The sequence below is a fragment of the Aquarana catesbeiana genome, linkage group LG03 (genome assembly GCF_042186555.1).
Source record: "Aquarana catesbeiana isolate 2022-GZ linkage group LG03, ASM4218655v1, whole genome shotgun sequence".
NCBI lineage: Eukaryota > Metazoa > Chordata > Amphibia > Anura > Ranidae > Aquarana > Aquarana catesbeiana.
This window is the reverse complement of record NC_133326.1, coordinates 284306631-284326156: the sequence shown is the minus strand read 5'-3', so window position 1 is coordinate 284326156 and position 19526 is coordinate 284306631. Positions and strand designations below refer to the sequence as shown.

At 43.9% G+C, this 19526-nt stretch overlaps 1 long non-coding RNA gene across 1 annotated transcript in view; it reads left to right on the top strand.

Annotated features, from left to right (window-relative positions):
- Positions 1-18526: 18526 nt before the first annotated feature.
- Positions 18527-19526, top strand: part of LOC141134528 (uncharacterized) — a 228072-nt gene continuing 227072 nt past the window's right edge. The window contains exon 1 of the long non-coding RNA XR_012243188.1: positions 18527-18950. This is a non-coding gene — a long non-coding RNA (uncharacterized lncRNA). The remainder of the gene's footprint in view (positions 18951-19526) is intronic.

Here is a 19526-nt window from a genome sequence, read left to right as displayed (position 1 = left end):
TAATGCATTCTCTCTCCAGCGATGTACACAATCCCCTCAGCCTTCTAGGACACTCCTCCCGATTGGTTGAGACAGAGCATCGGTGCAATTGTCAGTCAAAGTCAGTCAGCCAATCAGGAGAGAGATGGGGCGGGGCCAGGTCAGGGCTCCGTGTCTGAATGGATACACAGAGCTCTGACTTGGCTTGGGTGACCCCTGTGACAATCTGCTGGCTGAGGGGCACTCGACAGAATGAATGCCGACACCACATCTAAGAATTGGTAAACTGTAATATAAGGTTTGTTTTGGGTTGAAAGGAGTTGTAAAGGCAGAAGGTTTTTAATCTTAATGCATTCTCTCTCCAGCGATGTCCACAATCCCCTCAGCCTTCTAGGACACTCCTCCTGATTGGTTGAGACAGAGCATCGGTGCAATTGTCAGTCAAAGTCAGTCAGCCAATCAGGAGAGAGATGGGGCAGGGCCAGGTTGGGACTCCGTGTCTGAATGGATACACAGAGCTCTGACTTGGCTTGAGTGACCCCTGTAACAATCTGCTGGCTGAGGGGCACTCGACAGGAGGGAGGGGCTAGGAGCAGCAAAGAGGGACCCGAGAAGAGGAGGATATGGGCTACTCTGTGCAAAACCAACTGCACAAGAGGAGGTAAGTATAACCTGTTTGTTATTTAAAAAAAAACAAATAAAACAAGCCTTTACAATCACTTTAATATTCAGATTAAACATAAGGAAATTAAGATTCCTATTGTTGAAATAATTGAATTTACATTTTTGGTTCAAGAACATTTAGGTTAAGAGCTGCCATTCAGGCAGAAAAAGCACGCACTTTCCTGCATCTTGTTGTGGTTTTCTTTACATATACAGTACCTTATATTCTGCTACGATATTTTCTTTCCTGAATATATGACTGAAGGCAAGCTGTTTCGAGCAAAGCTGTAAGTACAAGGATATTGTATATAGCAATGAGCACTGCTTTGTACTGTATTTGCTTGGCATCTGTTGAAGTACAACAACACGACTAACAGGCCACAAAGCCGCACTGGTATCTGTTTGTACAAAGAGTTAAAGACACCTGAATTGACTGTGAAAACAGGATGTGACTAATGTCAAATAGTGATGTGGGCATGTGTAACAGCTGTTTGAGGACTTTTTCAACTTTCACACAGCAGCAGCAGCTGAACACAGTGGTGAAAACCGGGTGATGTAGAGATAGACGAATGCACTGACAGCTGCTTTCCCCACCAGCCAGCCTACAGACCCCATAAAAAAGACTAGGAACTAACTGAAAAACTTTGGTGGTCAACAGCTATCAGATCTTTCTACAACACGCTGGGATAAAGGATTATTCACATGCTTCAGTTGCAGATTAAAATCCCAACCATAAATGCCTATTTTAAGCAAATTATGCCTTTTAATGCTGGATGAACTCTCTGACCTCAGTCTAATAAGCAGGTTACGGTGTATAATATTCAGATGTCTGGTGTTTTTCCATGTTGTTTTTTTTCCATTTCACCCTTTTACAACTTTATTGAATTTTTTGGCTTTTGTAGTTGTGGCAACAAACATCCATCTTTTTTCTCTTCCCAGCTCACAAAAGAACATAATGTTTCCACTTACCAAGAATAGGAGGTTACAAATGTTGTAAATACTTATTATACAGGCCAATAATTAGGGAGTGGTTACTGAAAAGCAGGTCAACTATGTAATAATCATTTCACTGACCGGAGCTGAAATTAGGCCACTTTGTGCAGAAAGTCTTTATGGCACACCTTCAAATTTTATCAGTTTCTTTGGTGGAACTGTGTTCTTCGCTTGTTACAGCCTACTTTCCAATTTACAAAAAATCATTAACCACTTCGGCCTCGGAAGATTTGGCCCCTTAATGACCAGAGCACTTTTTACAATTTGGCACTGCGCTGCTTTAACTGCTAATTGCGCGGTCATGCAATGCTGTACCCAAACGAAATTTGCATCCTTTTTTCCCACAACTAAAGCTTTCTTTTGATGGTATTTGATTGCCTCTGCGATTTTTATTTTTTGCGATATAAACTGGAAAAAATTATATTTTCTACTTTTTGTTATAAAAAAAATCCAGTAAACTCAATTTTAGTCATACATTTAGGCCAAAATGTATTCAGCCACATGTCTTTGGTAAAAAAAAATGTCGATAAGCGTATATTTATTGGTTTGCGCAAAAGTTATAGCGTCTACAAACTAGGGTACATTTTCTAGAATTTACGCAGCTTTTAGTTTGTGACTGCCTATCTCATTTCTTGAGGTGCTAACCCCCCCCCCCCCCCCCCCCCCAATGACCTAAGGAAATTGCTGAGAGGCTTGTTGAGCTGATTGAATATTTTATCTTTTGTCACAAGTGATTGAAAAATGACAAAAAAAATAATTACACAAAGTTGTCACTAAATGATATATTGCTCACACATGCCATGGTTATATGTGGAATTACACCCCAAAATACATTCTGGTGCTTCTCCTGCGTATGGGGATACCTCATGTGTGAGACTTTTTGGAGGCTAGCCACGTACAGGACCCCGAAAACCAATCACCGCCTTCAGGATTTCTAAGGGCGTAAATTTTGGATTTCACTCCTCACTACCTATCACAGTTTCAAAGGCCATAAAATGCCAAGATAGCACAAAACCCCACACAAATGACCCCATTTTGAAAAGTAGACACCCCAAGCTATTTGCTGAGAGGCATGTTGAGTCCATGGAATATTTTATATTTTGCCACAAGTTGCAGGAAAATGACAAACTTTTTTTTGTTTGTTTTGCACAAAGTAGTCACTCAATGATATATTGCTCAAACATGCCATGGGCATATGTGAAATTACACCCCAAAATACATTCTGCTGCTTCTTCTGAGTACGGAGATACCACATATGTGAGACTTTTTGGGAGCCTAGCCCTGTACAGGACCTCAAAAACCAATCATCGCCTTCAGGATTTCTAAGAGCGTAAAATGGTGATTTCACTTCCTCACTACCTATCACAGTTTCAGAGGCCATGAAATGTCAAGATAGCACCAACCCCCCCAAATTACCCCATTCCATGGACTCAACGTGCCTATCTGCAAATAGCTTGAGATGTCTACTTTCCAAAAAGGGGTCATTTGGGGGGGGGGGGTTTGAACTGTCCTGGCATTTTATGCACAACATTAGAAACTTATGTCACAGAGCACCCACTCTTCTAATCACTTGAAGACAAAGCCCTTTCTGACACTTTTTGTTTACATGAAAAAATATTATTTTTTTTTGCTAGAAAATTACTTTGAACCCCCAAACATTATATATATATATATTTTTAAAGAAAAGGCCCCACAGACTAAAATGGTGGGTGTTGCAAATTTTTTTTTCACACAGTATTTGCGCAGCAATTTTTCAAACGCAATTTAAAAAAAAAAAAAAACACTTTTTTAATATTAATGCACTAAAACACACTATACTCCTCAAATTTTTGATGAGTACATGGATACCAAACACGACATACTTTAAAATTGCGCGCAAACGTGCAGCGGCGACAAACTACATACATTTTTAAATACCTTTAAAAGCCTTTACAGGTTACCACTTTAGATTTACAGAGGAGGTCTACTTCTAGAATTACTGCCCTCAATCTGATGTTTGCGGTGATACCTCACATGCATGGTGCAATTGCTGTTTACATATGACACCAGACCGACGCTTGCGTTCGCCTTTGCGCATGAGCACGAGGGACAAGGGTGCTTTTTTTTTTAATTATTTATTTTGCTTTTTATTTTATTTTTAAACTTTTCCTTTCATTTTTGTTTTTTTTTATCATTTTTATTGTTATCTCAGGGAATGTAAATGATGTAATATGATAGCAATAGGTAGTGACAGGTACTCTTTTTTTGAAAAAATTGGGGTATATTAGACCCTAGATTTCTTCTCTGCCCTCAAAGCATCTGACAATACCAAGATCGGTGTGATAAAATGCTTTCCCAATTTCCCAATGGCGCTGTTTATATTCCGGCGAAAAGTCATGAAATGCTTGTAGCTTCCGGTTTCTTAAGCCATAGAGATGATTGGAGCCAATCTGGTCTCTGATCAGCTCTATGGTCAGCTAGCTGAACCACCAACTGCATTCTCGAGTACCCTGTTGGGACCATGGAAGATGGTGGGGGGAAACGTTCCCTCCCACTGCTTGTAAAAGCAGTCTAGAGGCTAATTAGCTGCTAGGATTGCTTTTACATAAAAGCCGACCGCTGGCTGAAAAGAATGATACCAAGATGATACCTAAACCTGCAGGCATCATTCTGGTATAACCTCTCAAAGTCCAGCAACATACCAGTATGTTGGTGGTCCTTGTTGGGCATATATTGTAATGTTCTTTTTTTCATCCAGACTGGGGGATGAACGAAAAAAAGAGATTGATCGGTGGGTATGCCCACCATTAGAATACCGCCCTTCATCCACCCACTTCTAATGATGGGCATACTTGCACCATTTTTTTTTAACTGTGGTGGTGAAATCACCTCCTACAGCACGGGAGTCGCTGATTTACGTATAGTGAGAGAAAACGATGTTCCTGTCAAGATAAATAAATCAGTGCTGCAGCTGAATTGCGTACCTGAAAAGCAAACAATGGTAATGATAAAACATTAACTCAATAATACAACTTGATTTTTTAACGCAATCTGTGCCTAAAAAATATATATTTTGTTTTGTAAGTGACAGTGATCGATTGATACTGCACTTGGGTGGGCTGGGCTGGGCAGAGGGGCTAAACACAGGTGCTAGCAGGTATCTGGGCTGATTCCGTTAACACTGCATTTTTGGGAACCCTAAATTACTGGGGATGCTAGTATATATCTTATCGGATCAAAGATATTGATGCGTTCAGACACTATACTACTAAGGGAGGTGTATGGTGTGTGCGTGGGTGATAGCCCTACTGGCACTGATCTGATGCTGCCTGGGGTGACGTGGACCCTAAGCGGGTAGCCTGACGCTATAAAAACCTGACGGTGACAGTAACTAGCTAACTGGCTAACTAGCATCTCTTACTAGACACTAAATACAGCGATCAGAAAAGAGATGTGTATACTATATTAGTGACACTGGTGACAGGGGGCAAAAGGGTTAACTGGGGAGTGATCAAGGGGTTAAACCTTTATTAGGGGGGTTTAGGGGGGGACCCTAGACCTATCTGGGGCTACTACTAGGTACCCTAACACTGATTATTAACACAAATTACACCAGTACAGTGATCAAAGAAAAATATGAACATTGCACTGGGTGACACTGTGACAGGGAGTGAAGGGGTTAACTGGGGGGGTGATCGGGAGGTGACAAGTTTACCTATGTGTACTGTGACAGTGTAGTGTTGGTGCAACTTACTGTGAGATGTCCTCTCTCCTCTCTCTGGAACGGAAAAGAGTTCCACGAGGGGAGATGGCATCACTTCCCCTGCCTGTGTTTACACTTACAGACGGGAAGGATTTCATTCACCAGAACCGATCACCAGGTCCAGGCTGGAAATCATTGGCCTGGAGACTGCGCCTAGGCCCTGCGCCCAACTTATAGCTACGACGCTTCGCCCAGCCGAGCCAACCTGCCACAGTAAATGCGGCAGCTGGTCCGGATCTGGTTAAGAATAAGGCTCAGCATTCCCTGTTGCAAAGCTGTGCAACCATTAATGTTGTCAGTGGGACAAATGGTGCCCCATCGTTGGTGTCAGTGGGACGAATAGTGCCCCATTATTGGTGTCAGTGGGATGAATAGTGCCCCATCGTTGGTGTCAGTGGGAGAAATGGTGCCTATGACTGATGTAAGTAGCAGGAATTATGCCCCTTTGTTGGCGTCAGTGGGGGAATATTGTCTTGTATAAGTGGGAAGAAAAGTCCCTTAAGGGCCAGGTAAAGGCAAGCAAAGGGTCGCATCCGGCCACTGGGTAGCAGTTTGGAGACCACTGGTTTAAACCCCTATCCTTTTTCCTTGTCAGCAAAACCAGCATCCCCATTGAAAAATGCCACCTCTATTTCTTTTCTGTTTTGGTGACCATGTAAAATTTAGCATTTTCCCTAATTTTCAGTCCTCATAACAATGGCCAGCAGGACAAAGAGAGGGATGAATCTCCCCTGCTGGTTCACATTCACAGACAGCAATAAAAAAACTGACAGGAGTTCTAACCCTTCCTCACTATATCCATAACTAAAACAAAGTTTTGGCTTTAGATAGATTTTTAAGTGGACCTCCAAGTTATCACTTGTGAGTAGAGATGAACTTTGGGTTTGGGTCGATGAAGGGTTCAACCCAAACTCATGCTGTTGAAGGTTCGCTAAAAGGACACACTAAGTGGCCAAACAGAACAAAGGAGGTTGGAAATGTCATTTAGTGGTAATAGCTCTTTTTTTTCTAAATGTCACTATTGCAGAAATAGGGATGAGCCAGCAGGGTGCCTTAGGCCAATCTTGGCTCAGGTGGACTAAGTCCATGCCCCACACTATATAAAGCTGCTTACAAAGCGGCCGTGTGTAGTGTTGTTGGAGTGGACAGAGAGATAGCTTGAGTTAGATTAAGCAGGCGGGTTATTCAGTTAGTGGCAGTGTATTTGATATATATATATATATACACAGTCAGTCTAATATATATATATATATATATATATATATATATATATATATATACATACTCTGCATTTAGCATAGACTTTATATTCCGTGTTTACTCTATATTCAGTCAGTGCAGGCAGTGTATTAATATATATACACAATCTAGTATATATTCAGTGCATCCAGTGTAGCCAATATCTACAGTGCATTTGGTGGTGTACTGTTTCTAAAAGGTGGTGTATTAATATATATACAATCTAGTATATATATATATATATATATATATATACTCTGCATTCAGTGTAGCCTAAGCCTATATCTACAGTGCATTCGGTGGTGTACTGTTTCTAATACACTTCAGGCCGTGTATTTATATATATAAATACACAGCCTGAAGTGTATTAGAAACAGTACACCACCGAATGCACTGTAGATATAGGCTTAGGCTACATATAAATACACGGCCTGAAGTGTATTAGAAACAGTACACCACCGAGTGCACTGTAGATATAGGCTTAGGCTACACTGAATGCAGAATATATATATATATATATATATAGTGGTGTAGTGGTAGCACTTTCGCCTAGCAGTAAGAAGGGTTGCTGGTTCGAATCCCAACCACGACACTACCTGCCTGGAGTTTGCATGTTCTCCCTGTGCCTGCGTGGGTTTCCTCCGGGTACTCCGGTTTCCTCCCACACTCCAAAGACATGCTGGTAGGTTAATTGGATCCTGTCTAAATTGTCCCTAGTATGTATGAATGTGAGTTAGGGACCTTAGATTGTAAGCTCCTTCAGGGTAGGGACTGATGTGAATGTACAATGTATATGTAAAGCGCTGCGTAAATTGATGGTGCTATATAAGTACCTAAAATAAATATATATATATATATATATATATATACTAGACTGTGTATATATGTAGGAAGGCCAGTATGGTGGCCTGAATTTATGGGAGGAGCCCGGGGGGTATTTAACCAGCCCACTCGCCTGTGGTCTTTGTCGGTTTCCTGTGCGCGGTACGTTACGTCACTAGGCCAACTCTTCTAACTCGTTGGCGTTCGTGAGTTGCGCGTTCGGAATTTCAGTGGCTTTTGGTTCCCGTTGGCAGTTTCTGAGAGGCTTCCGTTCCCGTTCGTAGTTTTTCGTACAAAATGTGTCTGGCTCGGCTGTCGCAGGTAGGGTTTCGTTGAAATTTCATCATTTCATGTATCACCATTTGCTAGATACCGTGTGTCGCTCAAACCCCGATACGGAACTTACGAGTCAGTCGTTAAGAAACCCTGCACGTAGCCATAGCACTCAGCCACCGATTTGTGCCTCTATCATTCTAAAAACATTTTATTTATTTTACGTACCTCACTCTGATTCAAATCTAATTGCGTCCGCTTCGCACCTGTTTGTCCGGCCGTGTCTCACTTGTTCTTGTCTCGTGTTTTATACCATGCTCCACAGTCCTGTTCATTATCAGTCGCAATTACGGCACATAGATTCGTGCCTCTGTCATGGCTTATCATTTCAATCATTTCACTCATTTCACTGTCATGTACCGCGCTCCGATTCGAATCTAGTCGCATCTGTGATGCACCGATTCGTCCCCGTGTGCCCCAGTCGTTATTTGGCCTCATTTCAGTACATGCTCCAGAGTCCGGTCATTGTCAGTTGTAGTTTGCGGCTCACCGATTCGTGCCTCTGTCATGGGAAATCATTTCACTGTCATGTATCACGTTCCGATTCGAATCCATTTGCATCCATGATGCACAGATTCGTTCCGGTGTGCCCCAGTTATTTTTCGGCCTCATTTCAGTACATGCTCCAGAGTCCGGTTCGTTGTCAGTCGCAGTTTACTGCTCACCGATTCATGCCTCTCTCATGGGAAATCATTTCACTGTCACGTATCACGTTCCGATTCGGATCCAGTCGCATCCGTGATGCAACAATTCGTTCCGGTGTGCCCCAGTTATTTTTCGGCCTCATTTCAGTACATGCTCCAGAGTCCGGTTCGTTGTCAGTCGCAGTTTACTGCTCACCGATTCATGCCTCTGTCATGGGAAATCATTTCACTGTCACGTATCACGTTCCGATTCGGATCCAGTCGCATCCGTGATGCAACAATTCGTTCCGGCGTGCCCCAGGTATTTTTGGCCACATTTCAGTACATGCTCCAGAGTCCGGTTCGTTGTCAGACGCAGTCGCGGCATGACCGATTCGTGCCTCTGTCATGGCACGTGCCTCTACCATGACAAATCATCATTTCACTGTCACGTACCGCGCCCCGATTTGAATCCAGTAGCATCCGAGATGCACCGATTCGTCCCGACGTGCCCCAGTTGTCTTGGCCTCATTTCATTCTGCGCTCCACAGTCCAAATCGTCGTTTGTCGCAGTCGAAAAAAAAAAAAAAGTGTTTCGGCCTCATCCAGCACCTGCACCAGAACTTGGTTCGCTGTCAGTCGCAGTCGCGGCATGACCGATTCGTGACTCTGTCAGGGCAAACATTTCATTCATTTCACTGTTACATACTGCACTCCGATTCAAATCCAGTCACATCCGTGATGCACTGATTTGTTCCGGTATGCACTAGTGTTTTTCCTTTTTGCCTCATTTCAGTACATGCTCCAGAGTCTGGTTCGCTGTCAGTCGCAGCTGCAGCACGACCGATTCGTGCCTCTGTCATGGCAAAACATTTTCATTCATTTCACTCTAAGGCAAACATTTAATTCATTTCGTTGTCACATGCTGCGCCCGATTCGAGTCCAGGGCATCCGTCAGGCATCGATTCATCCCGGCAAGCCCCAGATGGTTTCGCCTCATTGGAGCAGTCGCGGCACACCGATTCGTGCCTCTATCATGGCATAAACATTTCACTCATTTTATTTAATTTCATTTTGAAGTCAGGTAGTGAAACCCTTCACCGGTTGTCATCTGTCATTTTCCTCCAGGTCAGTCAAGTTAAAAAAAAATAAATAAAAAATAAATAAAATAAATAAATACATTTAAAAAAAAAAAGCCACACCCCGTCTTCCTTCGAAGTTCAGTCATGGGCCCGATTCATTCGTTAAAACCTTCGCCTCACTACTATCCCCCTTACAGTCGCACAATCCGATTCATGTTGGTTTAATTTCATACACTTTACAAACCGATTCGTATCAGGATTCATTGTGTACAATATATGAATGATTCGTGTCGGTTTAATTTAATACATGCTACAGTTCGATTCAAATCTAGTTGCGTCGGTGGTACAGCGATTCATATCGGATCCATATTCATACTCCCCACAGTCCGATTTTATATTGGATTCATTTTTCATACACTCTACAATCGGTTTGTATCAGATTAATTTCATACAACCGATTCGTATCGGATTCATTTCATACACTTTACAACCGATTCATATCGGATTAAATTTCATACACATTCAAGCACAACTTCTTGCAATCATCGCAAGCACGCATCGAATCACAACCTCTTGCAATCGTTGCAAGCACGCATCCAAGCACAACTTCCGCAATCGTTGCAAGCACGCATCCAAGCATAAACTTCTTGTATTTGTTGCAAGCACACATCGAAACATAACTTCTTGCAAGCACACATCCAAGCACAACTTCTTGCAATCGTTGCAAGTACGCATCCAAACATAACTTCATGCAATCGTTGCAAGCACACCCAAGCACAATTTCTTGCAATCGTTGCAAGCACACCCAAGCACAATTTCTTGCAATCGTTGCAAGCACACCCAAGCACAATTTCTTGCAGTCATTGCAAACACGTATCCAATCATAAACTTCTTGCAAACATTGCAGGCATGCACTCAAGCATAACTTCTTGCAATCACTGCAAGTACGCATCCAATTACAACTTCTTGCAATCGTTGCAAGCACACATCCAAGCATAACTCTCGCAGTCTTTGCAAGCTCATGCAGTAGTACGAACTTCTCACAGTCACCACAAACACATCTCCAGCGACATAAACTCCCTTGCAATCGTTGCAAGCACACATTTAAGCACAACTCTTATGCCGCGTACACACGGTCGGACTTTTCGTCTACAAAAGTCAGACGGACGCCGACAGACTAAAGCTGGCTGACAATCCGATCGTGTGTGGGCTTCCCCGGACTTTCAGCTGACTTTTCCAGCCGCAAATCTGACGGACTTTAGATTTGAAACATGCTTCAAATCTTTACATCGTAACTACGCCGGACCCAGAAATCCGCTCGTCTGTATGCTAGTCCGACGGACAAAAATCCACGCTAGGGCAGTTATTGGCTACTGGCTATCAGCTTCCTTATTTTAGTCCTGTGTACGTCATCACGTACAAATCCATCGGACTTTTGTGTGAGCGTATGTAGGCAAGTACGTTCCTTAGAAAGTCTGCCGCAAGTCCGCCAAAAGTCAGTCGAAAGTCTGTCGGATGGGCTGTCGGACTTTTGTAGCCGAAAAGTCCGACCGTGTGTACGCGGCATTACAATCATTACAAGACATGCATCTTAGCATAACCTTTTGCAAACATTGCAAGCATGCATCCAAGCATAACTTCTTGCAATTGTTGCAAGCACACATCTAAGCATAACTTCCTTGCAATCGTTGCAAGCACGCATCCAAACATAACTTCTTGCAATCGTTGCAAACATGCATCCAAGCATAACTCCTTGCAGTCCGTGCAAGCACATGCAGTAATACGGACTTCTCACAGTCACTGCGAATACATCTCCAGTGACACAAACTCCCTTGCAATCGTTGCAAGCACGTATTTAAGCACAACTCTTGCAATCATTGCAGGGCTCGCATCTTAGCATGACTTCTTGCAATCATTGCAAACACATTCCCAGTGGCACACAATCAGCCACACATCATTCTTCAGTGGCACTTAATTGGCCAACTGTCTCCAGTGGCATCTTCATACGAGCCACTCACCATTTTCTGTATCATTTCTCGCTTAGGTCAGTTGAGTTCAGGTTCCATCCCGCACCAGGTATCGTATTGCCACATGCAGCTGGCTCCTTTTCATAACACTATCTGGCTATACCTAGCCAGCATCCAGCATTTCCTGTCCTTACAGGACCCCAGAGAGCTGTCGGTGTTTACGGCCCATACAGTAAGATCCCTTCTACGTGGCATCCAGAAGCATCAGCCCATAGCTAACTGCAAACACTTGCCCATCACAACTGCCATCTTTAGGGACATGTCAAAAATCCTCACACGTTCCCCAGTCTAGTCATCCAAGCAGCCATCTACCTGGCCCTCTGCGGTTTTCTATGGCCTAACAAATTCATTTTTAGTGGCACTGGCAGCCAGGTACTATGTAGACACCACTTGACTCACTGATAAAATAATTTCGTCCTTCAGCTTGCGGTCTCCGAGGTCTACAATAACCTCTTTCGAACTAACAACTCCACGCAAGCCAGCCTCCCCCTTGACAAGCTGACCCGCATCAGGCCAGTTCCCCCAAGACTTCACCCATACACGGGAGTGTACTAAGAAGCAGCTTCAGTCATTCTTGGGAATGCTCAATTTTGCAATACGGGTCATTCCCCAGGGTCGATCTTCTGTGTCATGCTTCCTGGTCTTCCTCTCCCAGACACAGGACCCCTTTCAGATACTTAATTTAGATGCAGCTGCGGTAGCGGAGCTATCAATGTCGGAATGTTCCATACTACGTGGATCTGTATATCAATGTTTATACCATCTATGTCGCCCTTATCACCCCAGGTAGTGACAGGTGCCACAGCTTCCACAGGCTTCGCTGCAATTTTTGGCCGCCATTGGTTTACAAGAACATGGCCTCCAGAGACACTCCTGAACCCCGGGTTTACCCAGACTGCCTTCCTCTTCAAGCTATACCCGGTCATGGCAGCTCAACTCTAGGGTCATATCTGGACAAGACAGGCCGTGGCTTTCGCCACCGACAACCGGTCCGAGGCCGATCTTGTTGATGAACTCATACATCTACTTCCCAAAGACAACCTCTGGATATGATGCTGAGCATGTGCACTCAACTTCTTTGGTTGACCATGGCGAGGCCTGTTCTGAGTGGAACCTGTCCTGTTAAACCACTGTATGGTCTTGGCCACCATGCTGCAGCACAGTTTCAGAGTTTTGGCAATATTCTTATAGCCTAGGCCGTCCTTATGTAGAGCAACAATTCTTTTTTTCAGATCCTCAGAGAGTTCTTTGCCATGAGGTGCCATGTTGAACTTCCAGTGACCGGTATGAGAGACTGAGAGCGATAACACCAAATTTAACACACCTGCACCCCATTCACACCTGAGACCTTGTAAAACTAACGAGTCACACGACACTGGGGAGGGAAAATGGCTAATTGGGCCCAATTGGGACATTTTCACTTAGGGGTGTGCTCACTTTTGTTGCCAGCGGTTTAGACATTAATGGCTGTGTGTTGAGTTATTTTGAGGGGACAGCAAATTTACACTGTTATACAAGCTGTACACTCACTACTTTACATTCTAGCAAAGCTTCATTTCTTCAGTGTTGTCACATGAAAAGATATAATAAAATATTTACAAAAATGTGAGGGGTGTACTCACTTTTGTGAGATACTGTGTGTATATATATATATATATATATATATATATACTCTGCATTCAGTGTAGCCTATATATACAGTGCATTCAGTGGTGTATAGTTTCTAATGCACTTCAGGCGGTGTACACAGTATATAATACAGTGTAGTGTGGTGTTACATACATCATGTCTGGAAGGCCACCAGGGAGAGGCAGACGCTCACAGGCCACTAAAAGAGGGCAAGCAGCCTCTGTTTCTACAGTCAACAGTGGTGGTCGTGGACATGGTGCATCCTCTGCAGGTGGCTGTGGGGCACGCTCGTCCTTTTTTTCTGCTGCTGGCTGTGTTATTGAGCCACAACATGCAGAAGAGTTGGTGGAGTGGATAATGAAGCCATTCTCATCCTCCTCATCCTCTGTCACCCAGGCTCAGAGTAGTTTGCCTTCCAACGCAGCTACCAAAGCGGTCTATTTCACAATCTCTTTGTCCACAGTCACTCCTTCCATAGGCTCACCATCATGCACGGGAGAGTCCCCAGAATTGTTCAACCACAGTGTCGGTTATATGCTGCTGGAGGATCCACAGCAATTTGAAGGCTCCGATGTTGGTTCATAGTTTGAGGAAGGGAGTAACGTGAGCCTAGAGAGACAGGGTGCCACAGAGGGACAAGAAACTGGCAGTCATATTCCCCCAGCTGCAGCATACTGCCAAGTTTGCTCCAGTGACGTGGAGGGAGGGGATGATGAGGTCACTGACTATACTTGAGTTACTGAGAGAAGAGAGGAGGAGCAGGAAGAGGAGGCACAACTCCAATAAAGCAAGATGTCCTCTAGGGGGCAGCTTAAGGGCAGCCACCCTATTGCATCACACCACAGAGCTCCGCAGGTGCAGGGTGCTGCTGATTCCTCTCTGACTTTTAAAAGTTCCTTGGTGTGGGCCTTTTTCGACACGTGTGCAGCAGATTACACCGTTGCTGTTTGCAACCTATGTCTGAAGCGAATCAAGCGTGGCGAGAACAGCAGCCGCTTGGGCACCACATGCTTGACCAGACTTATGACGACCTGCCATGCAGTCCGTTGGCAACAGCACTTGAAAGACCCCCATCATAGAAAAAGACAGACTTCTCCTTGCTCCTCATCTGGGATCTCCAACCCTACTATACCCCCAGTCCTCTCAAAAACCTGCACTGAGAGGAATGAAGGTATAGCAATAGGTGTCCCAAGTACTTGCAGTCAATCTGCTAGCAGTACACCACCAATTGATTTTAGCAGGCAAATTTCCCTACCCCAGTTGCTGAACCGTAAAAATAAATTCGATTCCAGCCATCCACATCACAGCTTCTAAATGCTAGCTTGGCCAAATTGTTAGCACTGCAACTGCTGCCTTTTCAGCTAGTAGATTCTGCCCCTTTTTGTGAACTTTGTGGAATGTGCTGTACCTCCATGGCAGGTTCCAAAACACCATTTTATTTCACAGAAGGCTATTCCAGCTCTCTACTGGCATGTGGAAGGCAATGTTTTGGCCTCGTTGGACAGGGCAGTCAGCAGTAAGGTTCATATTAACGCTTACTCATGGTCCAGCAGGCATGGGCAGGGACGTTACCTTTCCTTCATGGTGCACTGGGTAACTCTGCTGGCAGCTGGGAAGGATGCAGGACAGGGCTCAGTGTTGTTGGAGCTTGTTCCGCCACCACGCCTCCAAAATGCTAGTGGTAATTCTGCCACAGCTCTCTTCTCCACCCCCTCCTCTTCTTCTTCCTCTATGGCTTCTTCTGCAGATTTGTCCTCTGAACCAGCAGTGCTCCGTAAGCGCTCAAGGGGCTATGAAAGCAGTCAGGCTAAAAGATGCCATGCGGTGCTTGAGTTGGTCTGCCTAGGGGACAGGAGCCACACTGGGGCAGAGATTCTGTCAGCTCTGTAGGGGCAGGCTCAGAGGTGGTTGACGCCACGCCAGCTTAGTAGTATGCGACAATGGCACCAACCTTCTCCCCACCCTCCGACAGGGACACTTGACCCATGTTCCATGTTTGGCACACGTTCTGAATTTGGTGGTGCAGTGGTTCTTGACCAGGTACCCAGGCTTACAAGATCTCCTGAGGCAGGCCAGAAAAGACTGTGGTCATTTCCGCAGGTCATACAATGCCAGTGCTCTGCTGGCTGACATTCAAAGGGAATGCAACCTGTCCACCAACCGCTTCATTTGTGACATGCCCACCAGGTAGAACTCAATGTTGGCAATGCTGCAGCAGCAGCACACACAGCAGAGGGCCATCAATGAGTACCTGTGCGAGTATGGCACCAGGCCAGGGGAGCTTGGCTTCTTTTCGACACGCCAGTGGCTACTGATCAAGGATGTATGCACTGTCCTGTCACCATTTGAGGAGGCCACAAGGATGGCGAGCAGCAACAATGCATGCATCAATGACACTGTCCCTCTAGTCTTCCTGCTGGAGCACACTATTCGTGGAATCATGGACAGGGCACTTGAGGCAGAACAGCGGGAGGAAGAGGAGGACTTCCTTTCCTCTCAAGGCCCCCTTTAACCAGATAGCATTCCTGCGGGCCCGCCAAACACACAGGAAGAAGAGGAGGAGGATTGTGTCAGCATAGATGTAGAGGGTAACACTCAGCAGCAGTCTTCAAGACATGGTTTTCAGTCCCCAGAAACCCAAGGAGTTGTACATGCCTGGGAGGAGGTAGTTACAGATACCACATTGTTGGGGGGTATCAGGGCCATGTAATTACAATTTTTGATATAATGTTTCACAGCAGGGCCCGTTCCTATGCTCAACAAGAGTATCTGTGAGGGGTTACAGTGTTGTGGCACCACCACCACCACCCAAGGCCAATTTTTCTGCCCCTGTTTAACAGGAGCATGTAATTACAATTTTTGATATAATATTTCACAGCAGGGCCCATTCCTGCACCCAACAAGAGTAACTGTGAGGATTTACAGTGTTCTGGCACCACAAAAACCAAAGGCCCAATAAATCTGCCCCTGTTTAACAGGGCCATATAATTACACTTTTTGATACAATATTTAAAATAATAATATTTCACATCAGGGCCTGTTCCTGCGCACAACAAGAGTAACCGTGAGGGGTTAAAGTGTTCTGGCACCACCAACACCTAAGGACCAATTTTTCTGCTGTTCAGAGTATATAGTGCCTGGGGGCCTGGGGGGACCCCCACGCCATTGTTTTTGAAATTTGGGTGTGGGGTTCCCCTTAATATCCATACCAGACCCAAAGGGCCTGGTAATGGACTGGGGGAGGGGGACCCACGCGATTTCTTTTAATGATTTTTTATCTATATTGCCGGAATCCTACAATACATTACATTACAGCCACGAGCAGTTTTAAATGACATTTTTTCCTTTAGAAATGTAATTTTGCTGTGGTACTGTTATAAACATAGGAAAGATGCGCTACTTTGCAGGCAGACTAAGGTGATTGTTTCACTTTAAGCATTATTAAAATCACTGCTGTTTTTAAAACTTTTTTTTGCATTGATACATGTCCCCTGGGGCAGGACCTGGGTCCCCAAACACTTTTTATGGCAATAACTTGCATATAAGCCTTTAAAATTAGCACTTTTGATTTTTCACGTTCGCGTCCCATAGACTTTATCGGTGTTTGCATAAATTTTTTGCCTGTTCGCGTGTTCTGCTGCAAACTGAACCGGGGGGTGTTCGGCTCATCTGTATTGCTGAAGTACACACTACAGGTGTGCCAATTCACTTGCAGGTTTAAAGTGGTTTTAAAGCCTAAACTTTTTTTACCTTAATGCATTCATTGCGTTAAGGTAAAAAATGTTTAGACATCAGCATCCCTCCTCACCCCCCCCCCTTTTACTTAACTGAGCCCTCATTTGATCCAGTGCTGTGCATATTTGCAGGTCTTCTCTCCTCTCACTTCCGGGTCTCGCTGGTTTTGCTGGGGCACCGGGAACCATTGGCTCCCAGTGCTGTCAATTAAAGCCAGTGACGAGTGAACGTGGGCGGGGCAGTGGGGCTCAGGAGCAAGCATGCACAAGTGCCTCCATGGGAAGTGGCTTCCCATGGGGGTACTGAACAGAGGAGAGGGGCCAGGAGCACTAGCGAGAAGAGGCGATTCGCAGCTGCTCTGTGCAATTTCATTGCACAAAGCAGGTAAGTATAGACATGTTTGTTTTTTGTTTGTTTTTAAATGTACCTTTACAATCACTTTAAGGCATCCCCCAAGCATGTTTTTTAAAGAAATTATGTATTTTATTAAATGTTGCCCTTTAAGCCTTTTAAAAAGACATACTCCCAGCTAAATGGTATTTTTTTTTAACTTTTTTTGCATTGGTACATGTCCTCAATGGCAGTGCCCATGCCCTATTTTAGAAAAAGCTTGCACATTGGCCTTGAGAAAAGACAGAAAAAAATAACAAGATTCAGCTTCAATAGACTTCACTGAGGATTGGCACAATAATTGGCGTTTGTGTATTTTTTGTTACTTGTTTGGTGAACCTCCAGCGAACTTTGCTCATCCCTACTTGTGAGTCGATACAGGATTTGCAAATGAGATCCATAATACCTTTATTTAGGTAGTGATTGGGTTGCAACGATAATTGTTATGCCCCGTACACACAGTCGGACTTTGTTCGGACATTCCGACAACAAAATCCTAGGATTTTTTCCGACGGATGTTGGCTCAAACTTGTCTTGCATACACACGGTCACACAAAGTTGTCGGAAAATCCAATCGTTCTGAACGCGGTGACGTAAAACACGTACGTCTGGACTATAAATGGGGCAGTGGCCAATAGCTTTCATCTCTTTATTTATTCTGAGCATGCGTGGCACTTTGTCCGTCGGATTTGTGTACACACGATCGGAATTTCCGACAACGGATTTTGTTGTCGGAAAATTTTATATCCTGTTCTCAAACTTTGTGTGTCAGAAAATCCGATGGAAAATGTGTGATGGAGCCCACACACGGTCGGTATTTCCGACAACAAGGTCCTATCACACATTTTCCGTCGGAAAATCCGACCGTGTGTACGGGGCATTAGTCTGTGACATTGTTAGATAATGCCATTTTTTAAGACAGTACTATAAACCTGGTTCTATAGGAAGATACGTGTGTATTTTTGATGAGTGGTATTGGATAGTTAAGCAACCATACAAGAAAACCTAGTACCCAAACAATAGTACCCATAGAACAAAGTTGATTTCCTTCTGGGTCACAAAGGTATAGTCATTAACTTATAAAAGAGGCTGGTGCTGTCAAATGTATAGCCGTTTTAGGGGCAGCACAGAGTGGGCAACAGCTTCAAGGGCTCTTGTGCTTGATTTTGAATGTGTGCATGGGGAATCAGGTACAAGACTAAATACAGTAGATAGGCTAGAAAGACCTCCGCAGTTTTATTGCATTGATAGACCCAATTGAGACACAACTGTTCACAGCTAACGATCAGATTCAAACCTGCCTTGGCATTTTTAATGTGATTGGTAATAAAGAAGCAGAGGGAGGACATTACCTAGCAAAAGCTTAAAAAAGTAGCAAAGGCTACATATAAAATTTCTAAAAAAAACAAGTTCTTTCCCCCTTCCTCCTACCTATGCTGTATAACCCCGGTAAAAAAAAAAGGTCTTTGTACATGTCTTATTTAAATCCACTCCAATTTGGTCACATGATGCAGAAACGCCGGCTCCCCTGTGTCATGGAGTGAGAGGAGAGAGCACCGACTACAGATGGACAATGGAAGCTGGTGGGTGATGTCACAGCTCTTGGCATTCAGCCCCTTTCTCAAATGCTCCATGACTCAGGGGAGCTAGAGATTCTGCATCACGTTACCAGATCAGAGTGGATTGAAATAAGGTATGTACACAGATCATTTTTACCAGCAGTATACAGCACAGATAGAAGGAGGGGGAGGTTGTGGATTTAAACATACAGTTTATATGTAGCCTTTACTACTGATTTAAAGTAGTTGTTAACCTCAGACATGAAATATGAACAAAGCATATTCCTCTATAGCAGGGGTCTCAAACTGGTGGCCCTCCAGCTGTTGTGAAACTCTCGTCATGCCTATGCCTGTGGGAGTCATGCTTTTAACTAGGGATGCACCAATACCTTTTTTTTTTATGAGTACAAGTACCGATACTTTTTTTTTAGTACTCGCCGATACCAATTACCAATACCTACCACAACTGTTTTGTTTTAACTTCAGCTGTCAGCAATGGTGCAAAGCATTGAAACGTTATTTACAAATGAAATACATTGATTTTTTTAAAATTTTGTGCTTTTTCAATGTGAAATGTGTAAATATATGTTAATATATATGTGTAAAAATATTCACTAACAAAGCAAACAACAAAAAAAGTTTTAATTGTTTATCGTTTATAAAAAGACGTGAACAAAAGAAAAAAAGCAGGAAAATAATAATTAAATGGA